The sequence below is a fragment of the Lethenteron reissneri genome, chromosome 59 (genome assembly GCF_015708825.2).
Source record: "Lethenteron reissneri isolate LAM-NWPU_2019-01 chromosome 59, ASM1570882v1, whole genome shotgun sequence".
Lineage (NCBI taxonomy): Eukaryota > Metazoa > Chordata > Hyperoartia > Petromyzontiformes > Petromyzontidae > Lethenteron > Lethenteron reissneri.
In genome coordinates, this window is record NC_083837.1 from 7,970,202 (window position 1) to 7,990,555 (window position 20,354).

The following is a 20,354-nucleotide window of genomic DNA, read 5'->3' on the forward strand; positions in this document are numbered from 1 at the left end:
GTAGAGGACGTGAAATTTGTATGAATTTACCTCAGAGTGGCGTGTTGGGTGTCGAGGCCTAGCACCGTGCAGAGCCTCCCGCCTTGCCTGATTTTCGCACCCGGCGAACGCTGGGTACGGGTGCCGGTCCCCCCCCCCCCCCCCCCCGCGCTATTAAAAATGGCGTCCACCCCGCGGAGAAAAGTTGCTACTCGTTGCCAGGGGCAACCGCCGTCCAATGAAAGCGGCGAAGGCGTGGCTAGCCGTTGCCAGGGGCAACCGCCGTCCAATGAAAGTGCAGTCCACACACACACACACAGACACACAGACATGAACGATCTATATATATAAAATCGTTCATGTCTGTGTGTCTGTGTGTGTGTGTGTGGACTGCACTTTCATTGGACGGCGGTTGCCCCTGGCAACGGCTAGCCACGCCTTCGCCGCTTTCATTGGACGGCGGTTGCCCCTGGCAACGAGTAGCAACTTTTCTCCGCGGGGTGGACGCCATTTTTAATAGCGCGGGGGGGGGGGGGGGGGGACCGGCACCCGTACCCAGCGTTCGCCGGGTGGGAAAATCAGGCAAGGCGGGAGGCTCTGCACGGTGCTAGGCCTCGACACCCAACACGCCACTCTGAGGTAAATTCATACAAATTTCACGTCCTCTACAGAGTGGCGAGGGAGGCAGAGTGGCGAGGGAGGCAGAGTGGCGAGGGAGGGACTCAGCCTCAAAACGAGTAACTGGTGTGGCGTATTAACATCGCCACTGGGGAGACAAAGGCGGCCGGGCGTGGTGGATACAAGTCCCGGGCAAAGCCGGGTCATGACTATGTGTGTATGTGTTTATGTGTATGTCTGTGTGTCTGTATGTATGTGTGTATGTATGTGTCTGTATGTGTTTGTGTGTATGTATGTGTGTGTCTGTATGTATGTGTGTGTGTATTGTGTATGTGTTTGTGTGTATGTATGTGTGTGTTTGTATGTATGTGTATGTTTGTGTGTATGCATGTGTGTGTATGTGTTTGTGTGTATGTGCGGTTATGTATGTGTGTGTATGTGTGTGTCTGCAGCAAGCGCGTGTATGTGTACCTATGGACGCGCGCGCGTGTGTTGTGTAGGGGGAACGGTAGTGTAGTGCTTAGCGTACTGCCTGTGTCTATGTGTGTGTGTGTGTGTCTGTGTGTGTGTGTCTGTGTGTGTGTCTGTGTGTGTGTGTCTGTGTGTGTGTGTCTGTGTGTGTGTGTCTGTGTGTGTGTGTCTGTGTGTGTGTGTCTGTGTGTGTGTGTCTGTGTGTGTGCGTGTGTGGTGTGTAGGAGGAACGGTAGTGTAGTGCTTAGCGTGCTGCCTGTGTGTGTGTGTGTCTGTGTGTGTGTCTGTGTGTGTGCGTGTGTGGTGTGTGGGGAGCGGTAGTGTAGTGGTTAGCGTGCTGTCTGTGTGTCTGTGTGTGTGTGTCTGTCTGTGTGTGTGTTCTGTGTGTGTGTCTGCGTGTGTGGTGTGTGGGGAGCGGTAGTGTAGTGGTTAGCGTGCTGTCTTTGTGTCTGTCTGTGTCTGTCTGTGTGTTTCTGCGTGTGTCTGTGTGTGTGTGCGTCTGTGTGTGTGAGGAGCGGTGGGTGTAGTGGTTAACGCTACGCTGCGCTACCAACCCGGCGAACCGAGTTAGATTCCCGCTCATGGCCACCACCGATCAAGATTATTTGAACCTCACATAGGTCGACTCAGCCTCAAACGAGTAACTGGTGTGGCGTATTAACATCGCCACTGGGGAGACAAAGGCGGCCGGCCGTGGTGGATACAAGTCCCGGGCGAAGCCGGGTAGTACAGCTAGTCTATATATATAAAATCGTTCATGTCTGTGTGTCTGTGTGTGTGTGTGTGTGGACTGCACTTTCATTGGACGGCGGTTGCCCCTGGCAACGGCTAGCCACGCCTTCGCCGCTTTCATTGGACGGCGGTTGCCCCTGGCAACGAGTAGCAACTTTTCTCCGCGGGGTGGACGCCATTTTTAATAGCGCGGGGGGGGGGGGGGGGACCGGCACCCGTACCCAGCGTTCGCCGGGTGCGAAAATCAGGCAAGGCGGGAGGCTCTGCACGGTGCTAGGCCTCGACACCCAACACGCCACTCTGAGGTAAATTCATACAAATTTCACGTCCTCTACAGAGTGGCGAGGGAGGCAGAGTGGCGAGGGAGGCAGAGTGGCGAGGGAGGGACTCAGCCTCAAAACGAGTAACTGGTGTGGCGTATTAACATCGCCACTGGGGAGACAAAGGCGGCCGGGCGTGGTGGATACAAGTCCCGGGCAAAGCCGGGTCATGACTATGTGTGTATGTGTTTATGTGTATGTCTGTGTGTCTGTATGTATGTGTGTATGTATGTGTCTGTATGTGTTTGTGTGTATGTATGTGTGTGTCTGTATGTATGTGTGTGTGTATTGTGTATGTGTTTGTGTGTATGTATGTGTGTGTTTGTATGTATGTGTATGTTTGTGTGTATGCATGTGTGTGTATGTGTTTGTGTGTATGTGCGGTTATGTATGTGTGTGTATGTGTGTGTCTGCAGCAAGCGCGTGTATGTGTACCTATGGACGCGCGCGCGTGTGTTGTGTAGGGGGAACGGTAGTGTAGTGCTTAGCGTACTGCCTGTGTCTATGTGTGTGTGTGTGTCTGTGTGTGTGTGTCTGTGTGTGTGTGTCTGTGTGTGTGTGTCTGTGTGTGTGTGTCTGTGTGTGTGTGTCTGTGTGTGTGTGTCTGTGTGTGTGCGTGCGTGGTGTGTAGGAGGAACGGTAGTGTAGTGCTTAGCGTGCTGCCTGTGTGTGTCTGTGTGTGTGTGTGTCTGTGTGTGTGTGTCTGTGTGTGTGTCTGTGTGTGTGTGTCTGTGTGTGTGTGTCTGTGTGTGTGTCTGTGTGTGTGCGTGTGTGGTGTGTGGGGAGCGGTAGTGTAGTGGTTAGCGTGCTGTCTGTGTGTCTGTGTGTGTGTGTCTGTCTGTGTGTGTGTTCTGTGTGTGTGTCTGCGTGTGTGGTGTGTGGGGAGCGGTAGTGTAGTGGTTAGCGTGCTGTCTTTGTGTCTGTCTGTGTCTGTCTGTGTGTTTCTGCGTGTGTCTGTGTGTGTGTGCGTCTGTGTGTGTGAGGAGCGGTGGGTGTAGTGGTTAACGCTACGCTGCGCTACCAACCCGGCGAACCGAGTTAGATTCCCGCTCATGGCCACCACCGATCAAGATTATTTGAACCTCACATAGGTCGACTCAGCCTCAAACGAGTAACTGGTGTGGCGTATTAACATCGCCACTGGGGAGACAAAGGCGGCCGGCCGTGGTGGATACAAGTCCCGGGCGAAGCCGGGTAGTACAGCTAGTATAGATGTATTATTCTACCCACCCTAATGTGTATCACACTGCTATATATTTACTATACAATTACGACACCATACATTACTCTGCACACTGCACCATGCCAGTGAGTGGAACGCGGTCTGAAAGTCACCGGAAACGTGAACACAATCAGTTAAGATCCGAAATGGTTTATTACGTCCTTCCAATGATTGCTAAGCCAGAATCCATCTTCTCGGTTGAAATTGTCTCTGTGTTTGTATATGTGGATCGCCTCATGAACGAATCTCTCATGATAGCCAGATGGCTTGCAGAGAACCTCTGTCTTGGAGAAGTCAATGTCATGTGAGCCCACTGAATTGTAACAGTGATCGGCCACGGCTGAGGTGTTTGTCCTACCGTGTTTCAGGTCTGCTTTTTTATGCGGTCCGAGACATATCGTTTGGTTTCTCCAATGTAACTGCTATCAAGACTCTATACCATAGAGCCCAATGCATTTCCGACCAGGAACACATTGGCAGTGAACTCAAACACGTACGCCAAGCTCTTAAGGCTAATGGTTACTCCGACTACACAATCCGCAAGGCCATCACTCCAACCATCAAGCAGGATCCTGTTGAGGAGCCTTTCAAGACCATCACCTTACCCTACATTGCTGGGGTCACAAAAAAGATCTCGAAAATCCTGATTAAACACAAGATCCAGGTCCGATTCAACACAGTACATAAAATCCGTGATCTGGTCCCGTCTGTAAAAGATGTGGTTCCAGACATACAGTACCCTGGCGTCTACAAACTAAGTTGCCTCTGTGGTAGCAGTTACATTGGAGAAACCAAACGACATGTCTCGGACCGCATCCGTGAACATAAAGCAGACCTGAAACACGGTAGGACAAACACCTCAGCCGTGGCAGATCACTGTTACAATTCAGTGGGCTCACATGACATTGACTTCTCCAAGACAGAGGTTCTCTGCAAGCCATCTGGCTATCATGAGAGATTCGTTCATGAGGCGATTCACATATACAAACACAGAGACAATTTCAACCGAGAAGATGGATTCTGGCTTAGCAATCATTGGAAGGACGTAATAAACCATTTCGGATCTTAACTGATTGTGTTCACGTTTCCGGTGACTTTCAGACCGCGTTCCACTCACTGGCATGGTGCAGTGTGCAGAGTAATGTATGGTGTCGTAATTGTATAGTAAATATATAGCAGTGTGATACACATTAGGGTGGGTAGAATAATACATAGTGTTATATTAAAATGGATAAGGCAGCAACTGCAGCAGCAGCAACTGCAGCAGCAGCAACTGCAGCAGCAGCAGAAACTGCAGCAGCAGCAGAAACTGCAGCAGCAGCAGCAACTGCAGCAGCAGCAACTGCAGCAGCAGCAGCAACTGCAGCAGCAGCAGCAACTGCAGCAGCAGCAGCAACTGCAGCAGCAGCAGCAACTGCAGCAACTGCAGCTCCCTTTGATGCTATTAATCCTGCATAATGCACATGCATATGTAGTACTAATCACATTCCTGCATTTCCCATAAATATGCTAACTTCCTCTTGATATGCAAATTCCTTTGTCAAGGCGCCCAGCTTATATATATGCTCCAAGCTCGTGTGCTGTTTCATTCAGACTCTGTCGCCTCGACGGACCTGGTTTTCACCTGAGGACGGCTGCTTGCGTTGTGGCCGAAACGTCGTGAGAATAATTTTATTATGTTTTATTTTTATTATTTTATTACTTCCCTTCTACGTGACTTTACCGAAAGAACCAAGAAGATGAATCCCTGCAGTCACAAAAGCTTTAAATCGAAATTTGATGGGACTTTGCCCAGATCTTTCAAGGATTTGTGAGCTCCTCACACAATCCAGCCTGGTTAAACCCAGGATGGATCGTAGGCAGGCCAGCCTAAATGTTTCCAACCGGCGAAGATGCTCCTTTAGGGGGGGTCCACGTTTCGCAAGCGTAGAGAAGGGAGGGAATGACCGTGGCCGAGAAGACCTGAAGCTTCGTGCAGAGCGACAGACCAGGTAGCTTCCACAAAGCGTTACGCAACCGATGAAAAGATATTGCCGCTCGACTGATTCGGAGTGAGACCTCTGTTGATAAACTGGAGCCGGTCATAAGCACACTGCCCAGGTATGGGAAACTCTCCACTCTCTCCACAACTGCCCCATCACCGATTGGGAGTTGTGGGGGTGGAGTGTCCGATGGTACAAAATACCCAGGCAGGTGCATATTTTTGGTGGGGCTGATGGTAAGGCCCCATCTCTTAGTGACACGCTCCAGTCTCAGCAGCAACGTCTCCAACTCCTCTTCTGAATGAGCAGCTATTACCAAATCATCGGCATACATAACGTGGTTGACCAATAGGGAGCCATCCCTTGATCGCACCCGGGCGTCGATCAGCCTCCCATTATATCTGTACCAAATGGAAATTCCCCCGGTACAGCTATTGAAGGCTTCACGAACTACGCAGTCGAAATAGATGTTAAATAATGTGGGAGCCAGAGGACATCCCTGTCGCACCCCAAGGTGTACAGGGAAAGGCTCCGACTCTCGGCCACGTAGTTTTACCCGGGCCCGCTCACTATCATGAAGGTCCTTAATGATCGTGAGCAGAGGGTCAGGGACTCCGAAAGCATGAAGAACAACCCAGAGCCCAGGCCTACTGATGATATCATAGGCCTTGACCAGGTCAATAAAGCAGAGATGTAGGTCTTGTGGGAATTCCCTACACCTCTGCTGTAGCAGACGGACAGAAAATATGGCATCCGTGCAGGACCGCCCTTTTCTGAAACCGCATTGGGGTTCCGCAAGCCTCTCCTCAGCGTGCCTAGCAAGGCGGATATCACAGCGCAACCTCTGAGAATTGCTTCACTTGACCTTTGGTCCACACAGCAGAGTGCAGAACTCTCCCACCCGCTCTACCACATAGAGTAACGTTCATCACGTAAGAGTCCCACCTTTATATATTTTGAAATTCCAAGAGCTAGAATTTCAATTAATTTAAGTGATTGTCGTGGTTTTGTGCAGTCATTAATGACCGCGTGCATGTGTTTGTGCATATGTGTGTGCGCACCCACTGGCAGGAACTCTTCCTCGTCATTGTGATGGGCAGCTTCTTCACCGTCCTCTAGAGCATGGAGTGGGGGCCAACCGCTGGCTTGTGTGCTTCCTGACGTCAATCAGTGTCTCCCTGTGTCTGGTGCAGCCCATAAAGGTTTGCGTACACCTATGAAGGGGTTTGCCTCTCACTCTACCGCCAAATGCAAGTACTTAATCGAAGACCCATTCCGTCAAAACTCCGGGGGCCCGCCTCCCACTGTGCGAACAATGCTCCACTGTGAACCACATCCACACGGATCGAAGGGAGGGTGCGGGCACAACTGTTCCATAAACGAACGATTAAATCATCTCCGACGTGCGACTACGGAGCAGCAAAGCGATCGTGCCCTGCTGTGTTCACTCTTAGGACTGTGTGGAATAAAACGATAACTATCTCATTCAGAATTAAGACAGCGATTTACAATTGCTTCGCAACATTTAATCTGTATGAAAAAAATATCTGTTAGTTATTGTTGTTCTATTCTTGCATATGGAAATGTATGTTAGCTATGAAGAGAGGGCTTCAGGAGAGTTTGTGGTTTTGTTGTTCATCCTCCATTGAAGAAGCGTAGACCACAGTGGTTTACCATGTGGTACATTGTTTGGGTTGCTTAGCCACAATCACACTCATGTGGCTTGTCTTTAATGTATCTCTTTTATCTCAACGAGCCTCGATATATCTCTGTCTTCATGGGTTTACTAAATGGTCCATCGTTTGGGTTGCATGGCCACAATCGCACGACCGTGGCTTGTCTGTCATGTATATCTATGAGACTTTTTGTATCTCTGGGCCTGTGTCAATGATTATAATCCTATGGGTCGCGATGTATCTCTGTGGGTCGCTATGTATCTATGTGGGTCGCTATGTATCTCTGTGGGTCGCTACAGTGAGGGAAAAAAGTATTTGATCCCCTGCTGATTTTGTACGTTTGCCCACTGACAAAGAAATGATCAGTCTATAATTTTAATGGTAGGTTTATTTGAACAGTGAGAGACAGAATAACAACAACAAAATCCAGAAAAACGCATGTCAAAAATGTTATAAATTGATTTGCATTTTAATGAGGAAAATAAGTATTTGACCCCTCTGCAAAACATGACTTAGTACTTGGTGGCAAAACCCTTGTTGGCAATCACAGAGGTCAGACGTTTCTTGTAGTTGGCCACCAGGTTTGCACACATCTCAGGAGGGATTTTGTCCCACTCCTCTTTGCAGATCTTCTCCAAGTCATTAAGGTTTCGAGGCTGACGTTTGGCAACTCGAACCTTCAGCTCCCTCCACAGATTTTCTATGGGATTAAGGTCTGGAGACTGGCTAGGCCACTCCAGGACCTTAATGTGCTTCTTCTTGAGCCACTCCTTTGTTGCCTTGGCCGTGTGTTTTGGGTCAGTCATGCTGGAATACCCATCCACGACCCATTTTCAATGCCCTGGCTGAGGGAAAGAGGTTCTCACCAAAGATTTGACGGTACATGCCCCCGTCCATCGTCCCTTTGATGCGGTGAAGTTGTCCTGTCCCCTTAGCAGAAAAACACCCCCAAAGCATGTTTCCACCTCCATGTTTGACGGTGGGGATGGTGTTCTTGTAGTCATAGGCAGCACTCCTCCCCATCCAAACACGGCGAGTTGAGTTGATGCCAAAGAGCTCCATTTTGGTCTCATCTGACCACAACACTTTCACCCTGTTGTCCTCTGAATCATTCAGATGTTCATTGGCAAACTTCAGACGGGCATGTATATGTGCTTTCTTGAGCAGGGGGACCTTGCGGGTGCTGCAGTATTTCAGTCCTTCACGGCGTAGTGTGTTACCAACCTTTTTCTTGGGGACTATGGTCCCAGCTGCCTTGAGATCATTGACAAGATCCTCCCGTGTAGTTCTCATGATCATTGCAATTCCACGAGGTGAGATCTTGCATGGAGCCGCAAGGCAAGGGAGATTGACAGTTCTTTTGTGTTTCTCCCATTTGCGAATAATCGCACCAACTGTTGTCACCTTCTCACCAAGCTGCTTGGCGATGGTCTTGTAGCCCATTCCAGCCTTGTGTAGGTCTACAATCTTGTCCCTGACATCCTTGGAGAGCTCTTTGGTCTTGGCCATGGTGGAGAGTTTGGAATCTGATTGATTGATTGCTTATGTGAACAGGTGTCTTTTATACAGGTGTAGAGGTGTAATTGTGCATGGCCACGGAGGTAGAGGTGTAATTGTGCATGGCCACGGATGGCTAACAAACACAAGGAGCGGGGTTAGGGCCATACACAGGGGAGGTGCTCACACCGACGTCCGCACCTGCATCCCCCACGGGCCCCTCCCGGGGGCCGAGTCCTATAAAAGGTGGTGAGCCGGAGGGCTCGAGGTCGAGATCAGCTTTAACCAGCGAAGACGGAAGACCAGCTAGAATAGGCCCCAGAGCTCCCCTGGCTCGCTGTCCTTATCAGGGCCGACCAGGGCAAGCCGGTGGCATGGCCCCGAGAGCCCAGACTGATGAGCCGGTCTGGAGACTCAGGGTGCCAGGATCCCAGCTTGACCAGGGCTGGGATAGGTAGCCTCCCCTAGCTCCGTAGTGGAGGACTTGGGCGTAGGTTAGCGGGGTTAGGTGTTGTGTATCCCTGTAGCCAAGTGACGGGGACGATACCCCCTTAAGTACTGTGTGTACCCGTTACTGTGCACAAGTTGGTGTAATAAATAAGTTTGCCTCCGACCCTGTCGTCAAGCCTCCTAAATACTTACTACATCTGGCGTCAGAAGTAAAACGTTCAACGATGGACACACGAGGGACGACACGTACCAGGGAGTCGGAGATAGAAGACACCACGGCCGAATCACCACCGGAGATGGCCGGGGTCGGATCGGAGCAGCCGGGGCCGAGTACACCCGCGCTGCTACGACAGGAAGGGGGGGATGCGTCGGCCGAGGGACTCCGGCTGGCTCACTCCCGCCTGGCGGAGCTGCTCTACGCCGCGGCTGCCGCGTTGGAGGAGATCACGCGGCTGGGGGCCGGGGGGGCTGCGCGGGACGACGACAGCAGCCGACGCGCGGCGACGTTTCCCGCCACCCCGACGCGGCTCGCGGTTAAATTTCCCGCCATCACTACAGTGCGAGCAGAGGGCGGGGCCGGCCCGCGTCAGGTGACTGCTGAGCGCCAAGCACAAGCCGTGACATCATCAACACCGGCCAGCGCGTCAACAACGGAGCGACCGGCGATGCCATGCTCGCAGCCCGCCCACACTGTAACATCTGCTGGGAACGACGGAGCGCGATCCGCAGCCACGGACGTCGCGTTACAGCAGCGTCTGCCGCCTCTCAAAGAATTCGTGGGCGCGGACGGAGACTGGGGCGGCTTCAGAAGACGGTTCATCGCTCATCAGGAGATGGCGAACTGGACGGACGCCGAAGCACTACGCGCGCTGCCGGCGATGCTGGACAACGACGCCCTGGCTACTCTCACCTCGGCGCCTAAGGAAAAGCGCGCCACGCTGCACTTGGCGTTGCAGCTGCTGTCAGCTGTCTATGGTCCGCCTTCGGACTGCAGGCAGCTATTCCACGATCGCCATCGGGGCGCCAACGAATCGCCCCTGGCCTTCCGGACGGCTCTCCTGGCCATGGCAAAGGCAGCTTTCCCGCGGATGGACGAGGAGGGAGTGGACGCCATGGTGGCTGAAAAGCTGCTACTACTCGCTGATGAGCTGGACGTCACCGTCTTGGCTCAAGACGACGCAGAGATGTCGTCCTTGCTGGTCGCGCGCCACATCCACGGGGGCTTGCGGTCCCTGTGTCGCAAGGCCGCCAAGGGGGTGACCAGCCATGCCATGGCGGCCACCACCCTCCCACCGGAGGAGGTCTGCGGGGTGGAGCGGCGGGGGGAATGGAGATCGGCGGCACCACAGGCTCGGACCGGACCGAGCCGCCAGGAGCAGCCCAGGCCATCTGGGGCGCTCACACGGTGCTACAACTGTGGCCTTCAAGGCCACGTTGCGTCAGGGTGCCGGGCTCCCCGTCAGCGCGGGGCGACACCTCGTCAGGACGCCGCGCCGTCCCCACCCAAGCTCCAGCAGAGAAATACGGCGAGTCGTGGCACCTCACACGTTTGGCCCGTGCACACATCCGACACACACTCGCGCGCTAAAATGGACAGGGTTCAAAAATCGACGGCCGTTGCGTCGGATTGTTCTGAAATGCGGCGAGCGCTCCAACCGGGTCAGTGGTCGGCGCTCGCCCATCGTGTCGTTGCAGCGTCGGCGGGATCGTCGGTCGTGGTCGGTCATATTGATGGGGTAGAGGTGCGGATTTTAATTGACACAGGGGCATCGGCGACCATTATCTCTGATTTGATTTATAACATCCTTCCCGTTCAAAGTCGTCCCTTGCTCCCCGTTGACGTGCCATGCTATGCCGCTAACGGGGGCTCGCTGGGCATTATTGGGCAAATCCGCGCCAAAATTTGCATTGGAGACATTAAATTATCCGGGCCTGTTTTGGTTTCCTCCTCACTCGCGGTTTCGTGCCTGTTGGGGACGGATTTCTTGGCCAAAATGCCCATTCGTATCTTGATTGACCAGGGGTGCATCGAGCTCCCGTCGGGCCAACGTGTTACATTTTTGTCTTCCCCCACCACGGAGCGTCGGGCATTTGCCACCGTGCAGGCGCTCGTGACAAACACTGTGCGCGTACCCCCGGGGGCTCAGATGCTCGTCCCTCTTAGGTTGCGTCGGCCGTTTGCGGAAGGGGTTGCGGATCGGGGGGTCTTGTTGGGACCATCTCGGGCCAGGGTCAATGGACCCGATTTGCTAGCGGCTCAGACCATGGTGAAAGGGGATGGGGACCCCTTCATTGCAGTCCTTAATGTTGGATCGCGAACGGCCGTGGTTCCTCAAGGGACCGTGCTTGCACACGCAACGCCGGTACCCTATGAGGAACCACTCGTGGGTCAGGTAAGCACCGATCCTCCGTCGCGACCGCATTCGGACTGTGATGATGGATGGCTGGATGCGCTTTGCGCGGGATCAGTGGACCTGTCTGACTCGCAGCGTGCGCAGCTGCGAGTTCTCTTGAACGAATTTGCCGACGTTTTTAGTCAACACAAATTTGATATTGGTTGTACTAAATTGCTGCGACACCATATTGACACAGGTGACAGCGCGCCAATCCGCCAAAATCCCTTTCGGTTGAGTCCCGCCGAAAAGGATCATGTCAAATCGGCTGTTGATGACATGCTAGCCGCCGATATTTCCCCTTCCAACAGCCCGTGGGGCGCGCCGATCGTTTTGGTGAAAAAACACGACGGCTCACTGCGGTTTTGTGTCGACTTTCGGCGATTGAACAAAATTTCTGTGGCAGATGCGTACCCGCTTCCTCGAATGGATGAGTCGCTCGATGCCTTGGCGGGGGCGCGACTCTTTTCCACCCTCGATTTACTTTCTGGATTCTGGCAGCTTCCTCTGGATGACGAATCCAAACCTAAGACGGCTTTCCATACACCGCAAGGCCTCTTCCAATTTAACCGCTTGCCGATGGGCTTACATTCTGCGCCAGCAACTTTTCAGCGGTTAATGGAACTGGTCTTGGCAGGCTTGCAATGGGATTCGTGTTTGATTTACTTGGACGATGTCATTGTCTTTAGCAAATCATTCGATGAACACCTCCAGAGATTGCGTGCTGTTTTTCTCAAAATGCGGGCTGCCAATTTAAAATTTAAACCGCAGAAGTGCCATTTGCTCCGCGAATCGGTGCGGTATTTGGGTCACATTGTGGGGCGCTCGGGGATATCCACTGATCCCGCCAAAACGGAATGCGTCAGCTCCTGGCCAACTCCCACCTCGGTGGGAGAGGTCAGGAGTTTCATTGGCTTCGCGTCGTACTACCGACGGTTTGTGGCTGACTTCGCTTCCAAGGGGGTCAGGTTTCATTGGGGGCCGGAGGAAGAGGCTGCTTTTCGCGCCCTCCGGAATGCCCTGGTGGGGGCTCCACCGTTAAATTACCCCGATTTCTCACAACCCTTCTTGCTCGATACAGACGCAAGTAACACGGGCATTGGGGGCGTGCTGTCCCAGCTCATTGGGGGCGTAGAGCATGTGGTGGCTTACGGTAGTCGAGTACTGTCTCCGGCGGAACAACGGTACTGCGTTACCCGTCGGGAATTATTGGCAATTGTTTATTTCGTTCAGCAGTACCGCCCGTATCTGTACGGTCGGCGTTTCACCGTCCGTACAGATCATGCCGCTCTACAGTACGCCCTGCGGGTTCAACAACCATCGGGGCAGTTGTCCCGATGGTTGGAGATTCTCCAGGACTACGACTTTGTCACCACATATCGTAAGGGCGTCCGCCACACGAACGCTGACGCCCTGTCGCGGTTGCCACCCACTTCGGAGTGTGCCTGCCTCTTGGGTTCGGGGCGTTGTAGGCCCCCGAACGTGGCCACCGATTCGGTCTTCGTGGCCGCCGCCGATGCGCCTTCGGCTTCGGGTCCTATCGAGCAAGAAGGGAGGGATTCGTTGCTGGGGTTGTCGGTTGCGGAGTGGGGACGCCTGCAAATGGAGGACACCTCCCTCCTCGCTCTGCGCCGTCGCACCGGGGGGGTTGGTCAGGGGGTGGCGAACGTTGACTCGTGGGGGTTGTTCCAGGGGCTTTTAATGCACTGGGATGGAAAATCCCGCCGCCAACGGCTTGTAGTGCCTGCAGCATTGAGGGGTAAGGTGGTATGGGCTGCGCATGAGCGGCTCCTGCACTTGGGGGTTCACAAGACCTTTGCCATGCTCCAGCTCGATTTCTTCTGGCCGGGCATGGCAAAGGACGTGGGGGATCTCTTGGGGTCATGCACGCAATGCGCGCAGCGGAAGCCACCAGCGAGGGGGTCCAACCCTCCGCTGCAGTCCATAAAGGTTTCCAGGGTTAACGAGCTCGTTGCTCTGGATATTCTCGGCCCATTTCCCGCTACACCCAGGGGAAATAGGTATTTATTGACGGGGGTCGAATACTTCACGAGATGGCCTATGGCCTGGCCCCTGGCCAACCAGTCGGCTGCAGCCATCGCGGAGGCCTTTGTCCAGGGCTATGTCCTCGACAAGGGTGCTCCGGAACGGCTGCTGACTGACCAGGGTAAGAATTTTTCGGGGAAACTCCTCCGCGAGGTGTGCGACCTCTTGGGTACGGAGAAAATTCGGACCTCCCCGTATCACCCGCAAACTGACGGGATGGTGGAACGGCTGCATCGGACTATCACGTCCATGCTGTCCCAGCAGGTATCGGAATCCCAGACAGATTGGGACCTTCGCATTCCCGGTGTGTTACAAGCCTACAGGATGGCTCCCCACGCGGCCACCGGATTTTCCCCTTTCTTTTTAATGTATGGCCGCGAGGCTAACCCCCCTGTGACGACCCAGCTGAAGCTCTCGGCGCCTCAGGTGAAGTCTACCTTGTCCGAACACGTTAAATTTAACATCAGCAAATTATCTGAGGCGCGGGAAGCGGCCGTGCAAAATTCTGAACTCCGCCAGAAGGCGAACGAGAGGCTTCGGCTGGGGCGGGTACATGTGTTCAAATGGAAACCAGGGGACAGGGCATGGTTGCACTGTCCCCAGGTGCCGCTGGAAACCTCGTCAAAGTTGGTACGGCCGTGGCGGGGGCCAGTGGAGGTCGTACAGGTCTTGCGGCCGCAATGTGTTCGCGTCAAATGGGGGAGGCGTCGGTGGTACGTGCACCCCTCAAGGTTGAAACCGTTCATTGCGCCGCCCCGTGGTTCACACACACACACGCATGGCCAAACGTGTGAGGGGTCCGCCGACTCCCCGACGTCGCTGCTCTCGCCTAACCTGACATCAACTGTTCCATCTCCAGGTGCAACAGGAGTGACGGGTCCACGCCCGCCAACCCCTCCCGGAGGGGTCGGGGGTCACTCGCCAGCGACGCCAGACTCTCTTGCACCCGGACCATCAACAACCGCCACTGAGCGTGCCGGGGCGGGCCCTTGTGACGGGCCCGCCGCGAGAACGCGCGCCAAAATGCGCAGACTATTGTGAGGTCGGCCGTTGGGGGGCCCTTGCGGACAGTGGGGGGGAGGCGTCCGGAGTGCGTGTATATATGTTGGTTTTGCGGAATGGGGTATTTATTCGGGGGGGTGCGTCGGGTTATATATTTTTTTCTCTTCCTGTTGTTGTTCTTGTTATGGTTCTCATTGTTCTTGTTAAAATTACGCGAGGCACACACACGCTTTTCGGGAGGGATGCACCTTTATTCGGATTTTTTTTGCAGCCGGGGACGGCTGCGAGCTGTACAGGGGGGGGTGATGTAGAGATGTAATTGTGCATGGCCACGGAGGTAGAGGTGTAATTGTGCATGGCCACGGATGGCTAACAAACACAAGGGGCGGGGTTAGGGCCGTACACAGGGGAGGTGCTCACACCGACGTCCGCACCTGCATCCCCCACGGGCCCCTCCCGGGGGCCGAGTCCTATAAAAGGTGGTGAGCCGGAGGGCTCGAGGTCGAGATCAGCTTTAACCAGCGAAGACGGAAGACCAGCTAGAATAGGCCCCAGAGCTCCCCTGGCTCGCTGTCCTTATCAGGGCCGACCAGGGCAAGCCGGTGGCGTGGCCCCGAGAGCCCAGACTGACGAGCCGGTCTGGAGACTCAGGGTGCCGGGATCCCAGCTTGACCAGGGCTGGGATAGGTAGCCTCCCCTAGCTCTGTAGTGGAGGACTTGGGCGTAGGTTAGCGGGGTTAGGTGTTGTGTATCCCTGTAGCCAAGTGACGGGGACGATACCCCCTTAAGTACTGTGTGTACCCGTTACTGTGCACAAGTTGGTGTAATAAATAAGTGTGCCTCCGACCCTGTCGTCAAGCCTCCTAAATACTTACTACACAGGTAACAAGCTGAGATTAGGAGCACTCCCTTTAATAGTGTGCTCCTAATCTCAGCTCATCTATATATATATAAAATCGCGAATCTGTCTGTCTGTCTGTGTGTGTTTGTGTGTGTCGCCGGACCATACGCACTTTCATTGGACGGCGGTTGCCCCTGGCAACGGGTAGCGACGCCTTTGCCGCTTTCATTGGACGGCGGTTGCCCCTGGCAACGAGTAGCAACTTTTCGCCGCAGGGTGGACGCCATTTTTTATTCCCGTTAAAAATAGGCGCACGCATTAACACAAAGTTTCACGTCCTCTTCACTCCCCCCCTACCACAATGTGTGCAATTACTATTATAGGGTCGGTCGATTATTAAATTATAGCGATTAGACAGTATTATTGTATCGCGGGGGATCGGCGCGCCTCACTAAAACCCTACAACGGATCGGCGCGCCTCACTAAAACCCTATAACAGATCGGCACGCCTCACACAAACCCTACAACGGATCGGCGCGCCTCACTAAAACCCTACAGCAGATCGGCGCGCCTCACACAAATCCTACAACGGAAGCGTAACACATTGTAGTGTCGTGGTTAGCGCGCCACGCTACGAACCCTGCGACCCCAGTTCCATTCCCGCTCACGGCCACCACCGGTGACGATTATTTGAACCGGTCCTGGGCCTCCCCTAGGTCGACTCAGCCTCAAAACGAGTAACTGCTGTGGCGTATGAACATCGCCACTGGGGAGACAAAGGCGGCCTAGCGTCGTGGATCCAAGACCCGGGCGAAGCCGGGTAGTAAAGCTAGTTACCTGTATAAAAGACACCTGGGAGCCAGAAATCTTTCTGATTGAGAGGGGGTCAAATACTTATTTCCCTCATTAAAATGCAAATCAATTTATAACATTTTTGACATGCGTTTTTCTGGATTTTGTTGTTGTTATTCTGTCTCTCACTGCTCAAATAAACCTAACATTAAAATTATAGACTGATAATTTCTTTGTCAGTGGGCAAACGTATAAAATCAGCAGGGGATCAAATACTATTTTCCCTCACTGTATGTATCTATCTCTATGGGTCACTATGAATTTCTATGGGCGCGATGTATCTCTTTGGGTCTCTTTTGACTCTATTCGTCTGTATGTATCTCTACGGGACTCGGTCACTATGTATTTCTTTGGGCATATATCTGTATGAGTACGTATCTGAGGTTTATTTTTAATCTCTAGAGTCTGTCGCTATGAGTCTCTGTGTCTCCGCGTATTTCAATGGGTCTCTATGTATTCCTGTCTCTTTGGGTTTTACTCTATAGTCCATAGTTTGAGTTGTATGGCCACAATCGCACTGCTTGGCTCGAATTTCATTTTCCATTCATTAAGGAGATGTGCACGCATCGGCCTCTTGTTGTTCTGATGCGGTTGACGGTTCCACAAGTGTATTTTTATAGATGTCAAAGCCAAGAGGTGCGATGTTTGGATCTCAAATTACGTGTTTATTGTGGACGTTACTTGTTGTCAGTGTGTAACTTCTCACTGCTAGACAAAGGCCTTTCTCCATTCCCTTGCATTCCTTTCCCCGGTTGCTTCCTGGACAGTCGTGGCCTCCGAACTCCCATGATTTTGTCTCTCACTGTCATCTGCTCCACCGTCTTCCACTGCTTCTTTCACCTTCTCCGCATTCACGCTGTGGTTAACTCTGTCCATCTCTCAACTGTTCTCATCATGTGTCCTGCCTCTTTCCACCGTTACTAACGGTTCATTCGCCACTTTGAAACCATTATTTTAGAAACATTCTTAAAACTTAAATTCTGCCAGAGCCCCACCATGTATATTATTCATTGCAGGCTCCAACGATGATTCACTCCAACTCTCTGGCCTCCCCATCTCTCTTCCTTGTACAAGGCTTACTGCCCAAAACAGCACCTCATATATCATGCTCCTGTTGAGGGCAGCGTTCTCAACGAATGTGTTGAGTTTTCATCATGGATAGAGCACCATTGACGATTACTCCCTAGGTTCGTTTCGCACTATCTGCAGCCCAGTCACCCAGGATGCAGCCCATATCGCTCGGTCTAAGGGCGCAAAGTAGGACTTTTCGAGCCTGGACAGTGACAGCATGTATGTAATGGGTTCAACTGAGTCGCAGACGTAGACTTGGAGGCACATTTATTCAGTTCCAACACACGGGGTATCCTTCCCCTTAATAGCATAACAACCTATGGTGGTGACCACCAGGCTAACTACACTAGTTACAACGTAACTGCTATTATGGACTGGGACCAACAGCTTCGGCCCGGGTCCACGTGTTGGAGACTCGTTGAACAGAGAACGTAGACGAAGGTTTCGTCCAGGATGACCAACAACCCCGGTCCCACTCGGGACCCGGCTTATATTCTTTGTGGCGTGGCCAGCTCCGCCCTTGGCCACTTCCACCTTCCAGAATCCTCGGGAAGGATTTGGTTCCCAATCACGTGACCACCCCGAGCCCCCTCTTTGGGCCCCTTTGTAGACTTAACTAGTCACGTGTCCTCCTGGGTCAACCAGTGTGCCATGGCCTCGAGTAACCTCATCCTTCAGCCAGCACCCACACACCCTGTCTTGTAGGGTCGGCACTGCATGCAAGCGGTGCCATCTAGCGCTATCATTCAGCGCTCACCGGGCCCCTCTAGGGCCGGTACTACACCCACACCACTGTGGTGTCCGCGATGTCGCTACACCTCACGCCGTGCCCCTCTAGGGCCAGGCACTGCACCCAGCATGTTGACATCCAGCGATGTCACTACACGAATATGCCCCGCGTCTGTGACCCCCACCTTCGTTCACGAAGCCACAGCAACCAGCAGGGTGAAGTTTGTTCAATTAGCCCCTGCGAGCCACATGGCATGGGGTGGACTTTTGTCCAGCGGTGGATTGGATAAAAAGATTCGAACGGACATCCCGTGGGTCTTGTTACACGAAAGTCACAATCGGCACCACTGGAGTAAAGTAAAAGCAAAGTTGAAGAGAATGACGCTTGATTGATTTGTGTTTTCAGGTGTAAATTTTTGCAACCAAAGGCCTCATCACTTCAAGGGGAATGGAGAGCTACAGCGAAATGGAACTGCAGCTATTTCTGGAAGAGTGCCACCCGGAAGAGACCGAAGCACATCACTCGTGGAGTAACGACTCCAGCGTGTCTGGTGAGCGGCGTTTTAATCAGTGAATTGCTCAACAACCTCCATGCCGCATCTCCTTGTGAAAGCCACTGAGTTCTCCGCCGTGTCTTCCAAGGTTTAGCTCCATGCGCAGGGAGTTTCTTCAGGAGTCGAATTGAACTGGTGGAATTGAATCTCAATATGGTTCTTGAAGAGTTTACTCCAGCAGATAATTTAATTCCCATTTAGAATCATTTTCATCAGATACAGAACCCGTTTATCATCCGATGCAGAACTGGATCAGACAAAACCTTAACGCAAACAATAAATATAAAAAATATATAATAGGCAATAGCCCTTCACAGCGCAAAAAGAGCCATTACCCAAAAAGTTGCATAATAAATATTGTATCTATTTTAAGGCCACACAGTGTTGCCATCTACACGGAATGGGCTGCATTATTGCCAATTATGCTCGTGCACCACTGCCAACGCAGCAGTAGCAGCTTCAAATAACCTTTAGTTGCAGATGGGACGAGGGTCCTGTACCGAATGAGACAATTTGTTCCCCGTTAGGCTGACAAACAAAATCCGTCTGCATTTCGCTCGGCATTTCCCTGACACCTCTCTTCGACGATGACGCCACACCTCCCGCGTTGCTTTCCATCGACGTCGCCATAGAGACCGGGAGTCCGGCCGCCACCGGAGAACTCTGGCGCAGGATTTTGAAGTGCAGACGGGTGTCCTCCTTCCTGCTGGACACCGTGGTTTACCTGTGCTACGTGGTGGTGCTGCTGGCCTTGACGTATGGCGCCAGCGGCGGCAGCACCCGGGAGGCCTTCCGTATGAAGGATTCCCTGGAGGTGTTTTCCATGACGGACGTGGACAAGGTCAGGCTGCGCTTTGTTGTTATTTTTCACAACATAATATATACTACAACAAAAACCAATCTGGCCCCTCCTGGGCCGTGCTGAACTGGCTCAGCAGGCCGAAAAACCCTCATGCTTGGACCAAGTGGGTGTCAGACCCATCAGGTTGTTATTTTGCAAATTTAATTATTATTTTAATGATTGAATAGTTTACCAAAATCAAATAATTACTGATTTCATGTAAAAACATCTCAAGAATTTAAATCCACTTTTAAGAGGTGGCCGGGTGGTTCCGAGGTCAGAGCACTGAGTTGGTGACGATGAGAACTGGGGTTCGAATTGGGTTTTAAGCTGCCCATATAGCGAGCCAAACAAATTAGTTGGTGATTCAGCTGCTGCTGCAGTGATGCACAAGCACAAATATCAAAACGTGTGTCAATAACACTATGGCCTTAAATAAAAAAGTAAACAATAGGCATTCTGTGCATTGCCCCTTCTCTATAGCACGCAAAGGCCAGAGAGGTCACCTCTCCCGTGAAGGGCCATTGCCCGAGAACGTTGACAAGTATAAACTCTTCAGTTTAACGGAGAGTTGACAAATGTTTTTCAAATGAAAACATGAGTTTTCACACTTTCTCAGGCCACTCTGCTGTGTTTTCCCAAAACAAACCAATATTTATGATGGGACTTGATGGATATGTCGTGAGTTGATATAAGCCCAGTTACCAAAACATTCGTTTTGCACTCCATTTGTCTAAGTTCCAGCTCTGAGAATAACAAAAATAGTTTTGCTGTCATATGATGAACATTACTTTCTGTATATTTTGGCTTTTTCGGTAAAGTCACGTAGATAAAAAAAATAATAAAAATATCACGACGTTTCGATCGCAACACAAGCAATCGTCATCAGGATTGTGTTGCGATCGAAACGTCGTGATATTTGTCTTATTTTGTATTCACTTTATTTTCATTTTCATTATTTTGTTCGTTCTACATGACTTTACCGAAAGACTCAAACAATATGAATTCCTGCAGTCACAAAAGCTTTAAGTCAAGAATTACTTTATGTAGCAGGGCAGGTGGGGAAAGCGCTGCCCTC

At 52.2% G+C, this 20,354-nt stretch overlaps 1 long non-coding RNA gene across 1 annotated transcript; it reads left to right on the top strand.

The window, feature by feature from the left end:
* Positions 1–1,811: 1,811 nt before the first annotated feature.
* On the top strand, positions 1,812–19,175 carry LOC133357649 (uncharacterized). The gene is made up of 4 exons (XR_009756987.1): positions 1,812–2,105; positions 6,396–6,526; positions 18,288–18,432; positions 19,068–19,175. It is a non-coding gene; the product is annotated as an uncharacterized LOC133357649 (long non-coding RNA).
* The last annotated feature ends 1,179 nt before the right edge of the window (positions 19,176–20,354 follow it).